General features: G+C 45.4%; 1 protein-coding gene across 6 annotated transcripts in view; it reads left to right on the forward strand.

Annotated features, from left to right (window-relative positions):
- Positions 1–24707, forward strand: part of DAB1 (DAB adaptor protein 1) — a 403254-nt gene that overhangs the window by 92411 nt on the left and 286136 nt on the right. For 5 of the 6 annotated variants that reach the window (XM_074376398.1, XM_074376396.1, XM_010958368.3 and 2 more), the window contains exon 1: positions 13848–13984. The exons of the other annotated variant lie outside the window; for it this stretch is intronic. The gene's annotated coding sequence lies outside the window, so the exon portion shown is untranslated. Of the gene's footprint in view, positions 1–13847; positions 13985–24707 lie in introns of those variants that run through there. 6 annotated transcript variants of the gene reach the window in all.

Consider the following 24707-nt stretch of genomic DNA (forward strand, 5'->3'; position numbering starts at 1 on the left):
GATAGCTGTGGCGGGTTCCGCGACCTAGGTCACCTGCATGGCTTTTTTGGGAATGGGGTGAACGTTTGTTGAGCGCCCACTCTGTGCAGGGCACTAAAGACACAAAGAGGAGACAACCTCAGCCCCAGCCCTCGAGTAGTTGTAAAGGGATCAGTTGAAACCCAAACAGAGCTAAACACAGAGTGATGGAGCACGGAGGAGGGGAGCCGCTCTGTGTTGTGCAGGCATGGAGGGCGGTGGGAGACAGAAGAGGACCATGCCAGTTTTTCACGGGATGCAGAGCAGGGAGCGGTGCCTTCAAGAACAGTTGGGAGGTTACCGGGAGCAGAGAGGAGATGGCTAAACCAGGGCAGGGCTTGGGCAGACGCTGAGAAGGAGGATGGATGCTGGGGAGGAAAGGCTGGCTGGTGATGCAGCTTGAGGATACAGGAGGAGGAAAGGCAGGTGGGGACCAACCGGGAGGACCTTCAGAGCCCCGCCACATGAAGGCATTTAGACCATGAGCAGTTTCCATCTTAGCATTCGTTCTCCTTTCCAATACACGCTGCTAATTGAATTTTTTTTATGGACTCCAAGACCCACATTAACACTGTCTACTTTTAATTCCCTACAATGGGGGAAAATCTCTTGGTTTTATTGACTGTGTCTTTATCTGACTTCACCTAATTGGAAAATAAACAGATGAAATGATACCTTCACTACTCATGAATAATTCATGTTCTCTCTGACTTTTGTCATAAAAGAGAGCCTAGCAGATCTGTCTTTAAATTAGGATATCTGGTGGATGAGAGAAAAAATGTGAGCGATTAACTCCAAATTGAGTTTAGTGTGAATTTCTGAGAGTCGGAGCCCTCCTCCGTAATGAAGTTTAGATTGGTTCACGTAACGGTTCACCTGGCTCTGGCGAGGCCCAAATTCAGAACATATGAGTGCTATTGACCTGTTAATTTGAAATGTTTTAATCTGCATAAAAATGGATTGTATTAATTGTTTCACATTAACCAGGGCTGACGATGGTGTCTGATTGAATTAGGCTGATTTCCCCTCTGTCTCTAGGCCCTTTGCGGTCTCCTCTTCCCCCAACCCGGGTCACTTTTCTCCCCTCCTGTGCCAATCATCTGAACAGGTCGGGCTGTGTTGCTCTCAGATTAGAGAACCCTGCCGACCGTCTGCCCGTCTGCAGATAGACACACGCATCACCCTCACGGCGACTGCACTGCCTGACACCTCTCTCCGAACGGTCCTTTTTTCTAATTACCCTGGGTAACATTTCTCCACCCCAGTCTCACTGCTTTATGTTATTTCCGAGATCTCAGCGACTTCCTTTAACTCCTTACACTGGCCTGTGCTTCAGAAAAAAAGACTGGAACTGAAAAATCGGTTTTAAGAAATGTAGTTCTTAATTATCTTACAGGCATACTCTGAAAGCTGGTACTGAGGTGTTCAGTGTAGTTGAACCTGGTTCTGTGCCTGAGGAGGTCATGGTCTGGGTCTGGTGATATGGCTTAAATGTATGGGAAGTTAAGTCATCGCTCAAATCAGTACTGAAGGAGAGATCCCAGGCCAGATACTTGGTCACATGAGTGATGGAATCCATGGGGACTAAGAAATACTGAGGTTTCCCGAACGTGCTCTGTGTTCTGTTTTTGTTTTTTTCCTCCCATGAGTCTAAGGCTATGTCCAGTTCTTTGCTGGACCTGGAATAACTTCCCTCTGTTATAATTCAGGGACATCCTACCCTTTTCCGGGAAGGCTTCCTCGGCCACCACCACCCCGTAGTCTCTTTCGGTGCCCTCTTCTGGGCTCTCTCCGCTCCTGTCAGAAACAAACCGTCACTGTGTTTACCTTACCATTTACTTGTCTCCTTCAGTCAGCTGGGGTGAAGGGTTCAACTTGCAATATAGAGGGAGGCAAGACAGGAGAGGGAATTTGGGGAGAATGAGGTGGTGTGTCCCAGGCCTGTGCTTTTCGGTGTGTGGTCCACGGCAGTGAATTAATGAATCTCAGGCTGCACCTCAGACCTGCAGACGCAGCACCTGAGTTTTAACAGATCCCAGTGGTTCGTAGGCACGTCAAAGCTTGAGGAGAGCTGGGCTGGTCTAGGCTCTTGCTTCTCAAACTTGGCTGTGCATCGGAACCACCTGGGGGGGTCTTTGTAAAGTCCTGCTGCTTGGGTCCCCCTCCGAGCTTCCGATACACGTGGTTGAGGTGTGACCAGTTAAAAGCTGCCCAGGTGTTGCTGATGTGCAGCCACACACGTGCGCCACCTCCGGGCTCGTGTTTCCCAGTGCTGTCTCCTGTCAGCGCACACCATTTCTGTCTGCCTTCCTTGCCTCTTAAGGGTAGGGACTCATACATCCTGAGACTCTAATCTAATATCTGTCACTGAATAATTGTTTCTTAAAGTGAGTGGAAATAAACCTTTAGTTTTGAATCTGAGGACAGCATTGGAGCAGATTTACTCAAAAGTACCATCAATAGCTTGGAGGAAGAATTAAGGCATAGTTATTAACATTGATGGCACAAAAAGAATTCAGAGTGTTCTCAGGGGGCCCAAGTCAAAGATGACAGGATAGGTCAAGGTGTGGGTGCCCAGATTTCATGGGAGTGGGATGGGGTGGGGAAGACACAGCATGTCGTCTTTAGCTAGGAAGCGAGGGGACTTCCAGGTTTTGTTCAGTTCAAGCCCTGGATGATGCTACAGTGATGACTGAGCTGGTCACTAAGAAAAATCACTGTACGATTTTCAAATGCATTCATGGAAATACAGTATTCACTCATACAAGGTATTGAACAGCTGTATCTCCTTTGGGTACCATGCTTTGAGAAAGTCGTGAGCCTTGTGGGTAATAGAGAAGTCATGTCATGGGAGGGGGCGTGTGGGAATGCATCCCCAGAGAAGAGGGGGCGTGGCGAGGACACGATTGCTTTTTTCCAGAGGACTGCCTGTCATGTGAGCAGAATTGTGCTGTGCTGCTCCGCGGGGCAGAGATGGGGCCAATGGAATTCACGGAGGCAGATTTTGGCTCAACATCGGAAAGACTTTGTGCCAGGGAGAGCTGTCCAATAATAGAACTGGCTGCCTGGGGAGATGGTGCAATGAGCGAGCTCTCTATCTTTGGAAATGTTCTAGCAGAGCCTGAATGGCCATCTGTCGTGGGTATTGTGGAAAGATGCACGCATGCGGTGGATGAACAAAATTTTGTTGATGATGATAATAGTAGTAAATGTGACTCTGTATACTGAGTGCCCCTGGCATGTGCCAGGTACTGTGTGCTAGGCAAGTTTATGTCCATTAGCATCTTGAATCCTTCTAAAGCCCTAATGAAAGTGATAGTTACTGTTTCCATTGTACAGAAAAAATGGGCTCAGAGCTAGGATTTGAACCCTGGGCTTTCTGATCACCAAACCATAATCTTATAAATCTACCACCTGCCTTTTGTGGTCCCTTCCATCTCTAGAATTCTATAATTTCTGGTGTTTTTAGACACTGGATTTGAAGTGACCTTTTGGCTTCTATGTGGGAAAGGTCCAGTGAAGAGCTGGCCATGAAGGCTTGGGAACTGAGACGGTGGTCAGGATGGCCGATGGGGACTTGAGCATACTCTACCAAGAGGTGAGGGTTGATGCCATGGGGTTGGTAAGATTCCCAAGGTGGTGACTGCGGAGGGGAGAGAGGTCAGGGCGGGCTGACTCCTCCGTGTGTGCTGTTGGAACCTCAAAGCCATGGGAGTAGCTGTGAGCCCTGCTTTCAGAGTAGGGAGTGGACTGTTCTGCAGGTTGGAAACTTGATTTTTAAACCTCAGTAAAATGCAAATACATCTATAAGTGTTCAGATTCTAGTTTGAGACTGTGCAAGTCGTGCTGAAATTGGAGTCAGTATAATTCAGCGACTCAGGGTAAAGCTTCCACCATGATATTGGAACACTGCTGCTCCCAGCTCTGTGTCCCTCCACACTTCACCTTCCTGTGCCTCAGTTTCATCCTCTGTCGAATGGGGATGGTAACACCACCTACCCCACGGGTTCATCCTGAAGCTTAAGTGAAATAATACACATAAAGTGCATACACAGTGGCTGACACAGGGAAAGCACTTGGTGTTTATATTCTGATTTATCATTAAATCGCAGTAAACTGTCAAGTCCCACAAATGGAGTAGTTTCCTTAAGACCCTCTGGTCTGTTTTATTCAGATCGAGCCACGCTATGAGAATTCAGTTTACATGAAAAAAAAAAAAACACAAATGCACAGCTGATACTCTTAGTTAATCAAACATTTCAGCTTCCTATTTCAGTCCCTTTTTTGCAGTTTCTAAACTATATGAATCTGCTTCCTCACTGTAACGCATGATCTGCTGTGCAGAGTTGAGGCAGCACAAAGTCGAAGTTGAAAGAAGGACTGTGTGGTCAGACTGAGTTCAGATTTTAACTTTGCTGTTTACTAGTCCTGCCATCTGGGGCAATTAGTGTGTCAAAGCCTCGGTTTCTTTCGAATAAAATGGAGCTGATAGTAGTATCTACCTCCTAGGGGGCTTAGAGGTTGAACTGGCTTATGTATAGAGAGGGTTTAGGAAGGTACCCAGGGATCTTCAACACAGTAGGCACTCAGCCGATGATGATGGTGATACATGTATTTTGCAGGACTATGGGATTTAAAATGCGTCAGGGCCCTTGTTCTGCGCGTCGATGTTGCTTATACAGTCCTATAGTGCGTGTGCATAATCTATGGATAGCTTTCTCTATAAGCAAGAGATGCATGGACTGGGGGATTCCATGGGTGGGCTTGGGGGGAGGGATCTGTGATGCTGCTGAAATTGTAGGCAAGACATAGGGGTTCGCATGTTTATCTGGGGAGGATCTATGCTTTCATTCCTCTCACTGTGACCTTATAAAGTTTAAGAAATGTTAGCATAAGAGGCTTGAAGTGGAACATGAGACTCTTCTTAAGAGCAAGCTGAAAACCCAGCTAAGGGTGACTTTGGGAATCAAGTCATTTTGTTATCTCATGGAACAAAGCATCAGAGGTGGGCGGTCTCGAGGTTGGCGCAGTAGTTCAAAGACGTTATCAGGGGTTCATGGCTTTCTGGTCTGTGTCGTCTTTAAATTACTTGCCTCATGGTCCCAGGATAGTGGCCACATAAACAAGTATCACATCCTTGCATAACTTCACTGAAAACAGAAAGAAGCCAGGGCAGTCAGGACGGTGTGACGGAGCTTTCTTTATTTGTCTACTTTCTCTTACCAGAGGTTAAAAAACACACAATCAAACAAACGCCCCAGAAGTAACTCTCAAAAAGCAAGATACCTCCACCTCTGCTTATTCTTTATTTGCCAGACTGCCTCCTATTACCACTTCCAGCCAGAAAGCAAGTATCTCTTTTTTTCAGCATCTCTAAGTGGAAGAGGTGGTGTAGGTTAAAGAGCTTTCTGTCATTAATGTACCAAAGGAAACGTGAGGAGATGTGCCACAGGGAGGTCACACGAAGCATTTGAGCACTGGGGGTGGGCAGTTGTCTGGTAAGAAATGGACAGCATCTAGAGAAGGGAGCTGGGGGATCAGGGAGGCTTTAAATGCCTTCAGGATGCTTTACCCTCAGCAGGTGTCGTCCATCCGTGAGTAATAGAGAGGAAGTGCCCCGATTCCGAATATACGAGTTGAAAAACTGTCTCAGAAGAGTCAGCCAGTTACTCTTGTTTGCATCTGCTGATGTTGACCCACACCTGCCCTCCGCCGGTCCTCAGCAGCTGATACTAGCTCCTGGGAGCCGGACCGTGAGCTCTGCCAGGTTGCAGATGCCCGTCTCTTTGGGCCTCCCCCGCCCCGACCCTCCAAATAAGCTGTTCCTGGGGAAGGAGAGCACCACATACAGTAGTAACAGGGCTGGTAATTAGCAGCAGCCCCGGGGCCTTGCAGCACTTCTAAAAAGACAAGGTGATTCAGTCAGATCTGTCACTACCCCTGAGAGTTTCCCAGATGGAGAGACAGGTGGGGCTCTCCAGTGCTAATGACAAAGAGGCCTTTAACCTGCAGTTGTTAGAGGACATGCAGGGGATGGGGGGGGGGCATGTGGGACAAAAGCAAAACAGGTGGCCATGGAGTCTGCCTGTCTGTTGTTGATGGAAGAACCTATTTTTATATGTGACCTTGACAAATCGTGCTGCCCTAAGGGGTAGGCAGAGAATCCATTGAACTGTGATGGTGCAGTCATGTCCGAATAAACATGCAAGATGTGAAAACACGACACAGAGCCCCAGCCTTGCTCTGTATCTTCCATCCTTAATCCAGAGGCTCAGGAATTAGATGAACATTCTTTTTTTTTTTTTTTGCATATTTATTGGTAAATAAAAGGTTGAATGTTTAATAATGTATTTATCATACTGAATCAAAATGCCTTAAAGTACTGTAATAATTGTTTTCTCTAGTGGAGTGGATGAATACAGTCGGAGCAGTGAAGAAATTTCTACATCTCCCCTGGGAATTCGGGAGAGCCTCAGAAAGGAGGGAACTCTTGAACTGATTGTGGAAGTCTGAGTAGGAGCGTGTTGGGCTTACAGAGGTACACGGAGGTAGTGGAGATACCAGGGCTTTGACACAGGTATTTCAGGTGGAGAATAGCCTGGTTTCCACCATTTGGAAAGAAAATCAGGAAGAAAATCTTACTTTCTCTTTCTGAAAAGAAATGTGTGAAACCTCAGTCGTGTGGCTGGATTGGTGCTGGCATTCAGCCCTAGCTCCGCAGACACAGGGGACTGGTCTGGGAGTATGCAAACGGTACACCAGGACCAAGCAAAATCCTCCTTGGGGTTTTTTTAAGCTGCAGCTGGGGGAGAGATTTTGGTCAGCTCATCACTAGTGACAAACTAAGAGTAAGGTGTGGGATTTGTTGATGGCTTTGACCCCGCCATTTGGAAATACTCCTGGCCACAAGAGAAGGAAACCCAGCTCAAATGAATTTAGATCAAAGTGGCATTGATTGTGAAATTTACATAAGCATAGTTCCTCTATGGCTCTTATTTCTGTGTTTACCTTTGCAAAAGCAGACTAGGTTCTTCCAAATGGTGGAAAGCAGGCTCAGTAATGACTTCCCTATCTCACTTCTCATTGGGGTCGGGGGAAGGGTAGGAGACAGGAAAAAAACCCCAAAATTTCATAAATAAGACAACCTTATAGAATGTTAGAATAGTGTTTCTCAAACACTGATGTTCCTGTAAATCAGCTGGGAATTTCCTATCATGCAGATATCCTATCTCTGTAGGTCTGGAATGGTCCTTAAGATTTGCATTTCTAACAAACTTCCATGTGATATTGCTTCTGCTGGTTCAGAGACCACACTTTGAGTAGCAGCGTGTTCAAAGATAATGTTTAAGAATTGAGGAAACATGAAAAGCTGGTGCAGTATATGGTGGCGTGGAAATGGGGGTAGAAGGGGGTTGTAACTTTCATTAGGGTGATTAGGATAGTCCATGGAGGTGATGTTTGAACAGACTTGAAAGAGATAATTGTTTTGACATGATTAAAATATGTGTGTGTGTGTGTGTATAAATTTTTCTGCTTTAAGAACACCTATTAGTTAACTATTGCAGCATAACGAACGACCCCAAACTTCTCGTCTTAGAGCAACAAGCATTGATGAGTCCATGGTCTTGGCAGCTGGCCTTAGCTGGGTGCTCTTGCTCACAGTCTCTCCCAAGGCTGCAGTCAGGGTGTTGGCCAGAGCAGCTGCCTTCATCTCAGGTATTGCCTGCGATCTGTTTCCATGCTCACTCTCACGGCCATTGGCAGGCCTCAGTTGCTCTCCGGCCAGTGGCCAGGGGCCTCCTTCAGTTCCCTGCCATGTGGGTCTTCCCATAAAACAGATCACCACCAATAAGACAGCTTCCATCAGAGCCAGCAGAGAGGAGGGCAAGGGATGGCCATCAAGAAGGAAGCCAGAGCCTTTCTGTAACCTAATTTATTATGTGACGTCTCATCACTTTTGCCATATTCTAATGATTAGAAATGAGCCGCCAAGTCCAACTCATACTCAGAGGGGAGGGGATGACCCAAGGCACAAACACCATGAGGCAAGGATGGCTGGGGGCCGTTTTAGAGGCTGCCTACCGCAGCATGCCTCTGCGTTGCCTCCAAAACCTGGGTGTCTTATGTGCTCAACCAGGTGGTGGTTTTTGCCAACTCGTTTAGCCAAGAGGATCATGGGAATTTCTTGGCTCCCAAAGGAATCCAGGATTGGCCCCAATGGCTCTGACTGAGCTAGAGTTGGCTCTGGCCAATCTTCCTCTTTGGAGGTGGGTTCCATCCTAGTCTGCTTCTTTTTGGAGACGTTCGGGCCGAGGCTGGGAGGCCACCTGAGAGCTGCTGGGCAGCTGAGCTCTGACTGACCCTCTGGCCATTTCAGTGCTGCCTGAGGAGACTGCCAAGGAGACAGATGCTGCTGCTGGAGAAACACCTTCTGGAGCCTGGCATTTGTCTGGTAATTGCTCTCCAAGAGAAAATAAACTCTTCACGTGGGGGGACTGTGGATGGTGCCCGATTGTCAAGTAGAGAGATGATTTAGCACAAGTGCTGCAAATAAAATGCGGAAGATTTTATTAGAAAATAGAAGACATTTGTATAGATCTAAAGTTAGGCTTTTTACAAATCTACTGACTCAGGAAAGGCTTCTGATTTTCCAGGCACAGACTAATAATACACTGTGAATTGAATTATGTGCGAAATACTTCACCTGTCCCCTCACTCCTGTTCCTTTTGCAGACCTATTTCTTCTGCAGCAGAGAGTGCCACTGTTTCCTTCTGGCTTAGAGATTCATAATGTAGTAGAAACAGCACTGGCTTAGGACTGGGCTGTAGGCTCAGGAGATGGACTCAACCATGTACCACTAGGGGATACAGGTTTCGTCTGCAGTTTGCTCATCATTAAATTGGGTAGTAAACACTTCTCTCATGGAGTTCTTTTAAGGATCGAGTTAAACAAAATAACACCAGGAAAGGTTCCTTGCCGCCCAGTAAATAATAGATGGTGGGTTCCTTACCACGTAGTAAATAACTTAATAGATGGTGGCTTTATTGATTCTATACTTACAGTAACAGCCCTGGGAGAGAGCTTTAAATATTAAGTCCTTCAACAGGAATGGGGAAACTAAGGCCGAAGGCTAAAGGCATTTCCTACAGAGCGTAGAACAGTTATATTTCACCCGCCCATCCATCCAGTCACTCACCTACGCATGTCACCATCCAGCCATGCACCCATCCACTGATCCAGCCAATATTTATAGACATATGCTTTCTGACAATGCTGTTCTCCTTGCAGCGGCTATAAAGACGAAGAAGTCAGGCAGACTGCCTGCCCTCAAGGGATTAGATAGGCAAGACAGTATGGGTAGACTTTAGATGAAATTAACAACTACAACATAAACAGAGGTTGAAATGATAATGATTGGTTGGAGGGACAGGCAGAGGCTCCTGCAGGTTAAGTGACCTGAGAAAGTCCACTTTAAAGAGTGGCATCTGAGGGGAGAACTGTCAGATAAGAAGGAATCAAGGAAGGACCAATAACTGAGAAGATGGTGACGCAGAAAGAACAGAAGGATGGCCAGGACGCTGGGCATGTCCCAGATCAGATGGGATGTGTATAGTCCTGCCCGGGAAAACACTTGCTTAAACAGATTATGGAATTACTGGTCATAAAGGTAAATCTGGTTTCTTTAACAAAGAAAATCCAGCCCCCCTGCTGTGGCTTCCTTTCAGCCCACAGAGCCTCAGACCTTGTTTTTCTTCTTTTCTTTTCTTTTCTTTTCTTTTCTTTTCTTTTCTTTTCTTTTCTTTTCTTTTCTTTTCTTTTCTTTTCTTTTTTCTTTTCCTTTTTCTTTTCCTTTTTCTCTTCTTTCTTAAGTGCTTTGGTATTTTTATATTTTTGAAAAATTAATAGCCAATAAAGGCAGTTTGGGTAGTTTCTCTTTGGAGGGAAAATGTTTCCTTTCAAACTTACTGTCGTTAATCAATATGTGCCTCTCTTGAGTAATGGCCACATCCTCACAGCTACGGGGAGATTTTGAGGAGTTGATAAATGAGTAAATCACACAGGGAACAAACTCATGCCTCTCTCCTTCCAAAAGGCCCCCAGTCCTGCTTTCTTTGAAGAATGGCTAAGTTCCATTTTCTCAGTAATAACAATAATGTAATATTAAGAGCCATTGAGCGTCTGCTGGGTACCAGGCATGGTGCTGGATGAATTACAGATTAAACCACCGATGCTCCCAATGCTTTGAGGGTAAGGTACCATCAATTCCATTTGTAAATTAAGGAAACCGTGGCTGATTTAGCCATTACAGCAGCAGCACAGTGCCTCGGGTCCCACCGTATTTTGAGGAGCTCACAATAAATGTTTTCATTTCTTTTAAAATCAGAAGAAGGAAATGAACCTTGAGGGTGAAGATTATAATTGTCTTGAGACCAACACAGTCGGAGAATGGAATTTTTAACATTTCTTTTAAGGAGGAAGGGGCCTTGGAGGAAGAAGTCCTTGGGACCTCTGAAGTCATAATGTAGGGACCACATGAGGGCTCCAGAGAGTTGCCACTTGCTCAAAGCCACACGGGGAGGAAGACGCAGACAGACAGTCCCAACTCTGTCCCCGAGGCCTCGTTCTCAGTTCCCTTTACCCCGCTGTCTCTCATGTTGAGCCTAAGCCTTCTTTCCACAGAAATACTAAGTGCCTGAAAGCTGGGGCTCCGCCTCTTTAATTGTAGCACCTTTTGTGCTCCAGGAGAATGAGACAGAAAGGCACAGAACCTTTTTGCAGAGGGCTTCATCTCAGCCTTCCTGGACAGAGGCACCGGCCCATCTAGGGTCCTGATGAGAGCAAGTAGCATCACGAGTCGGACTCTGCTGGCCCTGCTTTGTCCAGACAGACAATTCAGTCCCATAGAAGCGTCCCCTGTTCAGTTAGACAGAGCATGGAAACGGCCTTCCAGAGCCCTGGGATGACGGGTGAGTGGAGAAGCAGGTGGAAAACAACAGTGTTGTGGTTTTGCACGCAGCCCTGCTGCCCACCAGCCACTGTTGTACAAGTTAGAACCTTTGACAAGTTTGGCCTTCATTTCCCTGAGCAAGAGTCCAGTGTAAACAGGGGCCAGTTTGCATTCAAGGCACACTTTCTTCTACGCTGCTGTGTAAAACAGTTTTAATAAAGCCTTTGGGTGATTCTGGATATCACAACAACTACATTTGACCCTGGATGGCTTCACTCGTGCCCTGGTGATGTTCCCCACGGCATTTAGCTTCCGAGGCCATGCTGTCTTTGGCTGAATTTATCATCAAGAAGAGTTTTCTAAATTATTACAGAAGGCGATTGCTTAGATAAAAGTAGATGTCCCCTGTTTGAGCCTCAGTTTCCCCATTGGTCAAACGAGAGGCGTAGATGATTTCAAAACTCTCTTCTAGCTCTGAATTCTGTTTTTTTGAGCAACTCCTAAGTGACAGACCCCAAATTAAGGGTTGGGGATTTGTTTGGGGGCTCAACTGAGATTATGGATAAAGTAAATCATATTCACCCTGTAAATCATATTCACTTTTAATGGAGAGTAACAATTACTGAGTTCCTCTCAGTTACTCATGGAACCACTGTGGACCCGGAATTTTGCATACTTTTTGTTGCCTGTAATAATAAAATTGCAAGATAAATTTTGCTGTTCATATTTCAGAGATGAGGAATTTAGGCTTGGAGAGGTTAAGAAAGAGTAAAGTTCAGAGCCGGGACTTAAGCCTGGGACTGACTTCACCTCCTGGCTGCTGTTTATCTTTATCACCTGTTGCCATGGTTTCACAGTCAGTTGGAGAAGTCGAGAGGAAAGACGTGTATGTGTGGACAACACGCTAACACAGTCATGTTGGGTAAAACTGGCTCTAGCTTGAGGTGTCCACCGAAGGCCTTTGCCTGGATATAGCGTCTGTTGGGAATCAAAGGTGTGCGGCATTCAATAGAGAAGAGCAGTCAGAACGTGTTCACTTCTTCTGTGAGTTACACTGAATCTTGACTTACTGAGAGCAAAGTCCAGTACCATAAACACGTGCTGATCAGCAGAACTGATTTTTCTTTCCTCTCCTTTACATGGGCTGAAGGCAGGAAGCCTTCCTTCTGTAGAGGAAGAAACCCCGTCATCCTGAGACATGCCTGTCTGTGTCTCTTTTCAAGCTTGCCTTCCTAACCCTGATGACCGGGCAGCTGCCTCAGTTTCCCAACCAACGTGATCAGGCTTCTGGAACCCAGACTTACCAAGAGAAGCCGGACAGGTTTCATCTTCCTGCAGTGGGTTGGGGGCATCCCCACGTGGGTCTGCCCACCTCTCACGACGGGAGAGAACACTTTGTTCCACCGTCTCACGTAACACACCATGTCATTAGGACAGCCGCAGCCATCACGAGGCTGTGTGGCACTTCCCCGCTGCATGTCACTTCCAGCCATCATTTTTCTGACGCCATCACACAAGCAACTCAGTGCTGTGGCCTTTGACGTTGTAAAGACCTGTGTCTGGATCCTAGTTCTGACACGACCTGTCTTTTCTTTAGCTAGAACTAAGCTTTCTGTGTCTAAGTTTTTTTTTTTTATCAGTGACATAGAGATGAAAACATTAGACAGACCCACGTGGTGGTTCTGCACCAGGAGGAAGAGAGATGGCAGACAGAGTCTAGTGTCTTGACTTCATCTCACTACTGTGATGGGAGAAGGATCCGCGGGATGGATGAGATGAGGTTACAGTTACTCTTATTGCACAGAGGTTTTCCTTTCCTAGGGCTGCGTGGCTAGTGGATTGTGGAGCGAGCCCTGAAAAACCCAGCCTTGTTGCTAGACCATTAGTTCCTTAAGGGCCTGGCCCTGTCCTCGCCTCCAGGCCTCACACTGCTAATTCTCTCCCCTCTGGCCCACACTAGCCTCCTCACAGCTCTTTCAAAATGCTCGGTTTACTATCCTTATTAATGCCGAGGGATTTGGGGCTTGCCATCCCCTCTTTGCCCATGTCCGCGTGGTATCGCCTTTACCTTCTTAGAAGTTTTGCTCAGTGTCGTCTCAGGGAGGCCTTCCCTGACCTCTCACCAGAGCGCAGCCCCCTTTCTAGCAGTCCTCACTCCCTGCCCGCCCTTACTTTTCTTCCTGGCACTTCCCACCGTCTGACATATTGCATACAGGCACGTCTTGTTTAATTGTGTTTCACTGGATTGCGCGTCTCAGATGCTGCGTTTTTACAAACGGAAGGTCTGTGGAAACCCTGCGTCGGGCAAGAGTGATACATGTGGATACATTTGCTCACTTGGTGTTTCTGTGTTTTGGTCATTCTCTCAGTATTTCAAACCTTCCACCAGCAAAAAGATTATGACTCACTGAAGGCTCAGATGATAGTTAGCATTTTTTAGCCATAAAGTATTTTTAAATTAAGGTGTGTGTATTGTTTTTTAGCCCTAGTGCTACTGCACACTGAACAGACTGCATTCTAGTGGGAACACAACTTTTACAGGCACTGGGAAGCCAAAAAATTGGTGAGACTCGCTGTGTTGTGATACTCACTGTACTGAGGTGGTCTGGAAGAGGACCTGCAGCGTCTCCCAGGTCTGCCTGTCCTGGACTTACTCATTTGTTACTGTCTCTCTTTCTCCACTAAGACATACGTTGCAGCATCACAACTGAACAACGCATGTCAAACAGCCTCCAGTCAGTAAATTCAGCTGTGTTGATTGCGTGAGTAAAGAAATACGTTTTGGGGGGGGGCTGTGTTTGAATGCCCTTTGCCCTGATGATGTTCGGGGCAGAACATTTAACTGCTCCTCCCACGTGATCACACCTTGCCAGACTCCTTTGGTAATCACCGAAACTCCCAAGGGTGAGCCCAGCTGTGCACTTTGCCTTTTGTTCTTTGTGGGGTGGCTCTGGGCTCGCAGAAGGGCCAGGACAGCTATCTCTCCGTAAGCTGTGCTTTGCAGTGTGATCACATGGGTAATGTAATATTTAATTTAATTTTTTAAAAAATCTCTATGTAGAGCTCTTTACTAGAAATGAGTTTGCTCAGGTTGTTGGGTTTTGTTTCCTTCTAGCATGCTGAGGTATGCTGGGTGCGAGGGAGTTTCTCTCCTGTGCCTGGGGTTCTAGGGAAAGGCTTTCTGGAACGTCACTCTGTAAGGCTGAGTTTTGTACATTGTGTTCTGAGCAGAGGGCCCCTTGTATAATGTGGGCAGAAGTCCCAGTCTCCTTTAATTCTTTTAAAGGTGTTTTCTATGTGTTCTGAAATGATTCAAAAATCCCTTGTTCATGGAGCAGGGATTTTATAAAAGTGAATGATGTTGTAAATTGTCTGATCATATGAAATCACGTGGAAGTGCTTTCTGCGGCTGATGTGCATGGTGTGCACGTTGGATCATAGTGTTGTGGGGAATGGACTAGGATTCAGGGGACCTGGCTAGTTGTTCTATGTAACATGCTAATTGGGTGACTGTGGGGAAGCCACTCAGCCTCTCTGAGACACAACTCTTCACTTGAAAAATGAGGACTTTAGGCCGTTGGTCTCTGAGCTCCAAGACCCTTTCTAGCTTTAAGACTCCGGACTGGAAGCTTAAAGACTTCAGTCCTCATGTGGATACAGCCACTTACTAATCCTGGAGCTCTGGGTAAATGACCTTCTTCCTCAGAGCTCCATTTCTCAGTCTTTAAAAATGATGGTCAAGGTTCCTAGTTTGTGTTTTTGTAAGGGCATTAATTTCATTTGGACACACAGATGTGAACAGACTTTTTAGCTGTAGAATCCTGGTGTTATTAGAAGCAACTCCTTATTTTATTGTGATTTCATGGCAAGGTGCCAAAAAAAATGGCTGGATACAAGTTACGAGATGAAAAGTCATTGCCCACCATATGGACAGTTTTTTAAATTGTGCTTTTATAAGATATATGGGTTTTATGTTTCACTCTTGACTTTTATTTTAAAATACCCATCTTAAGTTCTTGACTTGAGCTTGGGGAAGGCATTCATAGCTTTCATGACATTTTTCAAAAGGAGTATGTAATAGTCCCATTTTTAAACTGATTTTTTGTGCATGTTTCCTGGAATTCCTGAGGGAATCGATCTTTTCATGCTGCTTCTGATCATACATCCCTTCCTCCGTGGGCAGATATCAGCTGGTAATACCTAGAGAATCACAAATGTTGAAGGAATGTCTTTCCGCAGGACTAGCTGACTGCTTTCTGGAAATTTCCAGTTAAAGGACACCTAATCAAGACTGGCTCACTTTTTAGAGACAAGCCTAATTAAAAATCTGTAGTAATTCAGTTACTGATTTGGCTATTGGAAGTCATTTAATATTTTTCTGTTTGTTTGATGGTTGGTTGATTTATTTATAAATGTACTTGTTTATTCATTCATTCAACACATACTTAGAGAGTATCTACCAGGTTTTACTTAGGTGAGAAATACAAGGACAATAGAGCACTGTTTCTGGGAAGCCATTAAGTATTAGAATTGTTATCTTGAATGTTTTTAATCCCTAAAGGATACTCCTAATTTAGACTGTGAATTATAATGACTAAAGGCTGGAGTTCCCTCCAGGGAGGGAGAAGGTATCATTTTATTGGGGTTAGTGGCTGCACAGGGCTTGGCCCAGGTTGTTGTACAAAGGTACAGATTTATCAGACAAGGGAGGAGGTGTGGTCTAGAGGCAGCAAATAAGGGAGGTGTGGCCTTACCAGCTGGGGCTGAGAGAGGACGGCTGTGACCAGCTGACATACTAGCCATAGACCCTGCCCTCCTACTGTCACCCCACCCTGGCCCCCGCCCCATCCCCATGGTATTAATTTCAACTCTAGATAATCGATAAGAAAGCATAATATACACCCCAGTGTTCATAGCAGCAGTATTTACAGTAGCCAAGAAGTAGAAACAACCTAAATGTCCATCAGTAGATGACTGGATAAGGAAGATGTTATATATTTACACAATGGAATATTAGTCAGCCATAGAAAAGAATGGAATAATGCCATTTGTAGCAACACAGATGGACCTGGAGATTATCATACTAAGAGAAGTCAGTCAGACAGGGAAAGACAAATATCCTATTATATCATTTATATGTGGAATCTAAAAAATATGATATAAATTCTATTTACAAAACAAGAACAGGCTCATGGACATAGAAAACAAACTGGTTACCAAAGGGCAGAGGGTGGGGAGGAATAAATTAGGGGTTGGGGATTAACAGACAGACATTACTGTATATAAAATAGACAAACAACAGGGACCTACTATATAGCACCGAGAACTATATTCAATTTCTTGTAATAACATAATGGAAAAGAATCTGGAAAGAAAATATATATATGTATGTATATGTATAACTGAATCACTTTGCTGTACACCTGAAACTAACATTGTAAATCAACTGCACTTGAATAAAAAAATTTTAAAAAGAAAAAAGAAAGCATAATATAGACCTAGGGGTCAAGGTACAAAAAAGATCTTGGAATCCAGAGGACATGGATTCCAGTCCTGTTTGCAACACATCCCAGCTGGGAAACCTCTGGCCCATTTCTTTTTCTTGTCCAAACCTGGGAAAATAGGCAGAACTGACCGTCCTGAGTTGTCATGGAGATGAAATGAGCATGAGGTCAGGAGAGTAGTCGGCCAGCCGTGGCAGTCTTCAGAAAGGAAGTGTCAATGAGAGCAGAGACGAAGGCAAGACCGGAGGGCACCCTCCTAAGAGAAGTTGGAGCCCTTTTCCTTGCCCTGTTGCTGTGTTCTGACAAGGCTTGCTGTCTTGCCATCAAATGAAAACGGGAGCCCAGTGTGGGATGGAGGAAGGGAGCGGTTTGGACTTCAGCCCTCAGCCTCCACATGGCACTCAAACCAGCTCACCTGTGCTCCTGTGCAGAGAAGGCAAATGGAGTGAATGATGAAATGTCAGACAGGCACTTGAGGGCTTTGAGAAACTCTCGCCAGGTAGCATTATGCACATGTAATGTCCGCAGTACAGAGCTGCATGGCGGTATTGTTAATCGTTTGGTTTTTAAAAAATATATAACTAATAAAGACTTTAACCAGAGTCCATTTAAAAACTGTTGTTGGAAATACTTGAGGAAATGAGCATAATATTTCTTTCAAAATTTTGTATAAGAGAAGTTTACCCAGAATCCTTGTACTTGGCAGGCAGAAATTCATCCAAACTGTTTTCCAAATTTACCAAGTGCTTGCCTGAATAGACAGGGAGCCTGGGGGTATTTCTTGTGGGAGTGATGAGTTGTGAATCCCAATATAAGATGTGTGTTTAAAAAAAAAAAAAAAAAGAGGGTCTGTTTGAAGAGGGAAGAGAAGTTTCTGACTATTTGGCAAAACAGGTTATTTTTAAACTGAAGAAAAATAGGTTTGTGGAGGTTTCAAAGATTTCTGTGACTTTTTTTTTTTTTTAAATTCAGCTCTGTGTAGGACTCTCTCGTATCTCATTATCACAGGGCAAAGGAATTGAAGACTGTCTGTGCCTGCAGATGGTCTTCATGCTCATCAGGGGACAAGGTACAGGCAGATAAAAAATGGCAGTGTAAGGGGCGGAGGGTGTAGCTCAGTGGTAGAGTGCATGCTTAGCATGCACAAGGTCCTGGGTTCAATCCCCAGTACCTCCATTAAGTAAATAAACAAACAAACCTAACCTCCCCCGCCCCGCCCCCTCATGCCAAAAAAAAAATGACGATGTATGCAAAGCAAGATGGATTTATAGGAACGTTGTGTTTGTAGTCAGATGCTTTGGGGTCCTAAATCTGGATCCACCTGGGGGTTGATATTTCATCAATTTGGTGCCTCAGTTTTCACAGCCGCAAAACGGAGACAATAATACTTAAACCTTCCCAGGTTGTAGAGATGAGATGTGGTGTGTAGGACGTTTAGCACAGAACGCGGCACGTGGTGGTGTGATCATGAATGTGCTTGCGTTTTCCTTTCTTTGCTTCCTCCTTCTGTTTATGCTCTGTCACAAGGAGACACGTAGTCTTGAAGTCCTTAGGAATATTGAAGACGCGGGGCCAGGACAGAAGGTTTCCACGGAGGGGGAGTTTCACTTGGACCTTGAGCTTGGCCGTCTTCTGCTTCCCTTCCAAGATGCACTCTGCTTTTCTCCATCCCCCTTTCCCGCCTCCGGAAGGAAGGCCAGCCTGTGTAGACTGCTTCTGTGGGCTTCCTGGCCTCTTGGCCTCTTCTTGGAATTGGCCGATGCTGAGTTCTAGCAGGAGGCTGAAGGAGGGGCAGGAAGGGGAGGGAAGTTTCTGTGTTTTGACTGGCTTCCAGGCTTCTTCCTGGCTGGGTTGCCTTGGCTAGACTGAAGGCCACTGTTCCTTTTGAGGTAACTTTCTCTACTGGGTTCCCTCGCAGTGCTGGTCGCAGCTGCCCTTCCCTCCCCCATTTAGGCCTGGGAGAGGCAGCAGTTCTGCTCTTCTGTCCTGGGGCCCTGGCCTGGCTTTCAGGGTTTCCCTTCAACACAGCCCACCGTTCTGGAAGTAATCCCTGTATTAACTCTTCTGGAATAATCCTATTTTGAGTTTGTTGTCTGTTTCCTGTTTCCTGATGGAACCTCAAAGGGTGGGCTGAGTTTGAACAGGGGATGAAGTGTGGCATTGGATAACCTAGGTATGCTCTGGGGGGTCTCTGACCAACCCAGTATGGTGGTAGGAGTTATTTCGGACTGAGCTGTGAGTCTGGGGAGGTGGGCTACACTGGAGGTTGCAGGTCAGATTGACGTATCAGATTTTGTATCATAGCGGAAATCATTCTTGGTAATGGTTTCCTGATTCATTTTGACAGGTGTATATTGGAAAGCTAATAGGTATATGGTATAGGGAATAAATATCCAAAATTTCTCCCTCTTCCTTCTGAAGAATTATTTGCAGACGAAATAGAGGGAAGGAAAGGCAAACACTATGCAGTGAATCTCTCCTGTAGTACCAGGCAATTTGCATATATCATCTTATTTATTCTTTTCAGCAGCCATTAGGGGCAAGGTACCAACTTCCCAGTAGAAAATGAGGCTCAGAGACTTCAAGGAACTTGCCAAAGGTCACATAACTGGGACTCACATAAGTGGAGCCATGATTTGAAAACGCAAGGCTAGTCTGGGAGACAGATGCCCATGTTTTTTTCGTCTTTACCAGCTGCAAGATACGAACAGTGATGTAGTTGAGCGTTCAGATGAGAGGGACAGAGAAGTACAGCCGGGTGTGTGAGCCTCAGGCTTGTTGGCACAGCCCCTCTCCGCCTGGGAAGGAAAGATGTGACACTGTTAGGCTGCTCCAGGCAGGAACTTCTGCAGGAAGAGTTTCTCCAGAATCTCGGAAATAGCTGTGCAGCCTGGCATCGTAGAGACTGGGGTACGATTTCCTAACAGGAGGGATCCTGGATGTCTCTCAGGACCAGGTCCTCGTCTTGCTGTTCTCGTTGTGCAGGACTTTGTTCATGCCCTGCCGCGGGGTACCCTCGGTTTCTACTTCTACTGAAAATGATCTCTCTCCTGTAACTGTGTATCTGTTTCTCTGTCTGGTGGCCTTTTCTCTGCCTGGTGGCCTTTGCTCGTCTTCAGTCTTTACTTCTGACTCGTAACTTCCGCTCAGTCAGCCCCTTGCTGCCTCTGCGCTTCTCCATGTGCATCTTTTCCCTTCAGGCCCCACGACTCCTGGACCAGATCTGTATTAACGAGTTCAAACTCTTGAGAGAGAACATGCATATATTTCCGTATATCCGGTCTGGATCTAACCCTTCCTTCCAGGCCAGGTTGTAGCTGCCGGTCAGCCAGTGAACAGTCCTTGGGTAAGGAACTGACTCTTGGTGCAATCAGCTGGACCTTGGGAGTGGACGTCTCTGCGGGGCCATTTTCTGTCTATGATAGTTCACCTTCTGGCCCTGAAAGATTCACATCAGCCCTAACACAAAATACACACAGGGTCTCCCTCTGATCTGGATGATTCAGAAGTCCAGATTCTCCTTATCTAAATTACCTAAATCATATTCTGATGATTAGAGCATGGGCATCTTGGGGTGGGCGGCACATTTTTTCCTGCCAACCACCAACGCTTACCACCATGTGATAAGCATTTGATATACATTATGTCATTTAATAAACTCACCGTATCTGGTGTCTCTTCTCAGAGCCATTGTATTTTGCAGTGAGCGCATTCAGGCTCAGGGCAGTTCAGTAACAGGCCCAGCCATAGGGGACTAGAGGGTGGGCTGTGCTTTCCTAACCATTAGGAGGCAGGCAGGAGGGTCACCATCTTGGAAACAGGACCAGGGAACTGCCTTGGGCAAAACAGGCAGGCCTTGTAGGCTCAAGAACAAAGGTCCGGGGGTCCTAAGTCCTAGAAGAAGAAGAAGAAAAATAACAGGCTTAAAAGATTAACGTTGTTTCTGTTACACTAGGGAGTGTCCCTAGCTGCCACAAGACAAGAAGCCCAACTGCACATTTTAACCTTCTCTGTTTCGGTGCGTCCTTGCAGACAGTTCTCACGCACCCCTCTCCCCTCACAGAAGCCCGCCCTACTCCTCATGGCCACCGTGGGGCCACCTGCTGCTCATGATCAGCGAAGTTTGACCATTTCTGGAAATTATCTGTGATCACAAGAGAAACCCCTCCCTTTGGTTAACTCACCCCTTCTACTTGGGGAGCTGGCATTTTTTTCCCTCACTTTTTCCCTTGTGCACAAGCTATCTCTTCTAAGAAAAAGCTTTGCTTGCCTGAACGTCCCGTGGAAGCAATATACATGTCTATGGTATTGCTGTCCATGAATCTGGAAAGGGTGCAGTAACAGTTACGCCTGTGTTTCCTAAATATGTTGCTGCGTATTCAAATCACCTGAGATTTTTAAGCATCCCAATGCCCAGGTCCCACTTCAGATCAGTTACATCAGAATCCCAGGGTGGGAGACAAGCGCAGATAGACAAACGGACTTATTTACAAAAACAGAAACAGACTCACAGACACACAAAACAAACTTGTGGTTACCAGAGGGGGAAAGGGGTGGGAAGGGATAAATTGGGAGTTCGAGACTTGCAGATACTGACTACTACATATACAACTGATAAACAGGTTTCTTCTGTATAGCACAGGGAACTATATTCAATATCTTGTAGTAACCTATAATGAAAAAGAATATGAAAATGAATGTGTGTGTATATAGTGTGTGTGTGTGTAATTGAATCACTATGCTGTATGCCGGAAACTAATGAGAACATTATAAACTGACTATACTTCAATAAAAAAAATTTTTTTTAAATAGTCTTTCCAGCTCCTCAGGTGATTCCTGTGTGTGGCACAGCGTGGGAGTCTGCCTTACTCATCACTAGAGGCGGGTGTGCCCCGGGAAGGGTGCGCGTGGTCAGGAAAGCCTTCCCTGCAGAGGGGAGCTTGAACTGAGACTGGGAGGCGCTTGTCTGCTTTAGCAGGGAGCGGGGCGTTTTGTGGAGAGGAGACGGCTTTCCTTGCTGGTGATGTGCTCAGTATTTGCCAAGTGTGATTGAATTTGTAGGTTTCCGTGAGGCGGTTAGGAATAAATGCATTCGCAAATCAGGAAACAACGGAAAACAAGAGCTCTTTTGTCGGAGCACCCGTCCCCATTTACGGCTCCAGCAAAACACAGCCCCCGGTTATCACTGTTGTGGATAATCTTTGTGAAGGAGATAATTGTGCAAATTGGGTTGCTTCCCGTCAAGTGCGGGTGCTTTTGTGGAGAAAATCTGAGCCATCCGTGTATCCCATTTTACAGTAATTGAGATGGGACTAGCGGATCATTAGCGCAGCAAAGGGAGATGACGGGCCCTCTTTTCAAAAGGAAGGTGGAAAAAATTCGATGTTTGAGAAGAGAGAATAGAAAGAAAGTAGGATGTCAGTGAAGGGAGAGAGCATGCATGCCCATCTCCCCGCTCTCTGGGCGGGGACAGGGGGCATCTCTTGGCAGAGGCCTCCCTCGAGTGGGGCCAATAGGAAGGGCTGTTGCAGGTGCCCCCGTGATCCGGACAGGCACTGGGATGTGCACCACCTTGGGATGAGCCCACGCCCAGGGCCACCCTGGGGACCGGGCAGCTTGGGGACATCTGTTGCTTACTGGGTCTGCTCGCCGCTTACAGGTGTTGGCCTCTGTGGGTCTCTTTCCCATTGTCAACTTTGAAGATAATGAAATGCAGCTTGTGGAAAGGAGAGTAAATAACAGCGGTATATATTTTACGTAAATCAGCAGGTGAAGCTGCCAAATACAGTGTTTGTCGATTTAAAATCCCCTTCACTGGGAGGACTTCATTAAATACTTGTCTGGTCTTCTTGCGAGACCCCAGGGAATAGCAGTACGTTCCATGTTACTCAGACACATCACAGAGGGAACAGGATGGTAGAGGGCGTTCACTTGCGAAGAGCAAACAGACCCGTGAGCTCTGCCTCCTCCGGTGGCGGGTGGGGTTAAAATGAGGACCAGCATCAGCTAAAAGGCCAGGTGATGAGGGAGGCTCCTTTTTCGCAGTAGTGCTGGGGAACAGGTATGAAGGTCACCTGAGGCCGGTCCCCACCCTTGGGAGGGTGTCGCAGCCATCAGGCCATGATTCATCTCTCTCCGTACCTTCAGCATGAGCCCGGGGTCTGCTGTGTGCAGAGTCAGTGCTTGGAAATGTATGTTGAACTGATCTGGTTTACAGAACCTGGAAGTTAATGGCTATGTGCTGAAGGAGTTGGGGATATTTGATTTTTTTTTAATACTATTTTTTCCCTGAAAATTTATTTATTTAGGACGTCTTTGGAAAGAAAAATTGAAGAGCTTAAGTTTTTAAACTCAGTATCTCCTTCGATGCAGCAGTCTCCCAGTTGGCCTCCTTGTCCCCAGTTTTGCTGGTCTCCAGTCCCAGGGTAATTCCTGAGCAAGCATCATCTGGAAAGGACCCAAACTGTGCCAGCCGCTCCCCTGTTAAATCCCTGTGGTGGCCTCCATCACCTGCTATAGTTACCACCCATCAATGAATAATTTTTGAAGTCCGCACCTGGCAGCAGCGTATGAATTTTTAGATACAAATTTATATACCTGTGCTATTGTAAACCTGCATGTTAAAGTAAGAAACCTTTTTTTAGATAAAAATAATTAAAAGTGGATAATTCAGAGGTTGATATCTTCGCTCTGGTGGGTTTTCTTGAGTACTGCCTGGGCTGCCTGCTCCTTCGTTTGAAAAAGATCCCCATTTTAAAGATGAAGAAACTGAGGCTCAGAATGATTGAGTAGCTTATGTGTCTGAAGTTACATAGGCAGTCGGTGGGAGAGGCAGGCAGGATTCCAGCCTAGCCTGTTCAGACAGCTCACTGCTTTGGGTTCTGCCCTCTACTGATACATTTTTGTAAAATCAGAGGTGAAGGTTTTAGAAGGGTGGGTAGAAGTAGGGCCCCAGGTATTGAAAACACTAATGGAATCATTTTAACCTTATACACTTGTTTTTCCTGATACTCTAGTAGATTGTGTAATGAATTTTCACGGTGCAATGAATACTCAGTGGAATTCTGTGATCCATTAGTTAAATGAAATGTTCCTGAGTATGCCATGGTGCTGTCACATAAATTCCTTTAATATGGCTGAAATCTGGTTCTGACTTTTGTTAGCTTTGAGTTTGATTAAAGAAACACGTTTGGTTCCTCCTTTTGTCGCCTTGCTGAGGGCTCACTGATAGCTGAGTAATAACAGTGCCTACCTTCTGGAACAGAGGATTTTATTTTCTCCAAAGTACTTCCACATAATTTGCATTTATTCCCATTCGTTTAATCCCATAAGTTATATCCAACATTATCCCATTTTACAGTTGAGTAAACTGATAAACCACTTAGTTTTTTAATTCTAGATTTGCCCTAGAAAAGCCAGTCCACCAGATAGCTGTGTAGCAAGATCCCAATTATTTTTTTTTTCAATTTAGTTAAAAAAAAAAAAGCATGCTTTGTTCAGAGAGAATTTAAAATAACTTGATTCACATTGTTTTGAGCCTTTGTGGAAAACACTAGAAATTGACACAGCATTGTAAATTGACTATACGTCAATTAAAAAAAATCTTTGAAAAATAGTATTATTGCTATCATGCCTTAGTATTATGTTCTCAGGATAAGTTAGGGGACATTGAAAATTCCCTGTGGATTATTTATGTAGACATTGCTGATGTTAACATTCATGGTATCATACAGCATTGATTTTATGAAAGCCTACAGGCCCTTTTCATTCTTTATTTCTGGTTCAAGGTTATTTGAGCATGGACTTTCTAAAACCTGTAACTGGTCATATTTCCTTCTTTGCTTTGGCCTCTAGGAATCTCATAAATTTCCAGCCTGTCTTCTGCAAATGTACAGATCTTTTTGGTGGTTTATCTTTGCTTCTGCCTTAGCCTTCGTTTCCAATCCTTCGTTCCTCTTTACTCCAGTTTTCCTCATTTAATAATTTTAGACTGTTATAAAGACTTTTTATAAAACTTTCTGTCAGCTGCCCTGAATTCTTCTTATTTTTTATTTTTTTCATGTCAGGTAAACAGAACCAACAAGCAGCACAATGGACGTGAAGTCTCAGGCCAAGAGATGTCTCCTACATCTGTGATTTTTCTTTCCTTTCTTGACACACCCATTTGTGGCGAAACAGCCTTGATTGGGTCTGTAGTGAGGTTGTTAATCTGGACTTTGTGGTCTTCAGAGCTTTA

This window comes from Camelus bactrianus, chromosome 13 (assembly GCF_048773025.1).
Source record: "Camelus bactrianus isolate YW-2024 breed Bactrian camel chromosome 13, ASM4877302v1, whole genome shotgun sequence".
NCBI lineage: Eukaryota > Metazoa > Chordata > Mammalia > Artiodactyla > Camelidae > Camelus > Camelus bactrianus.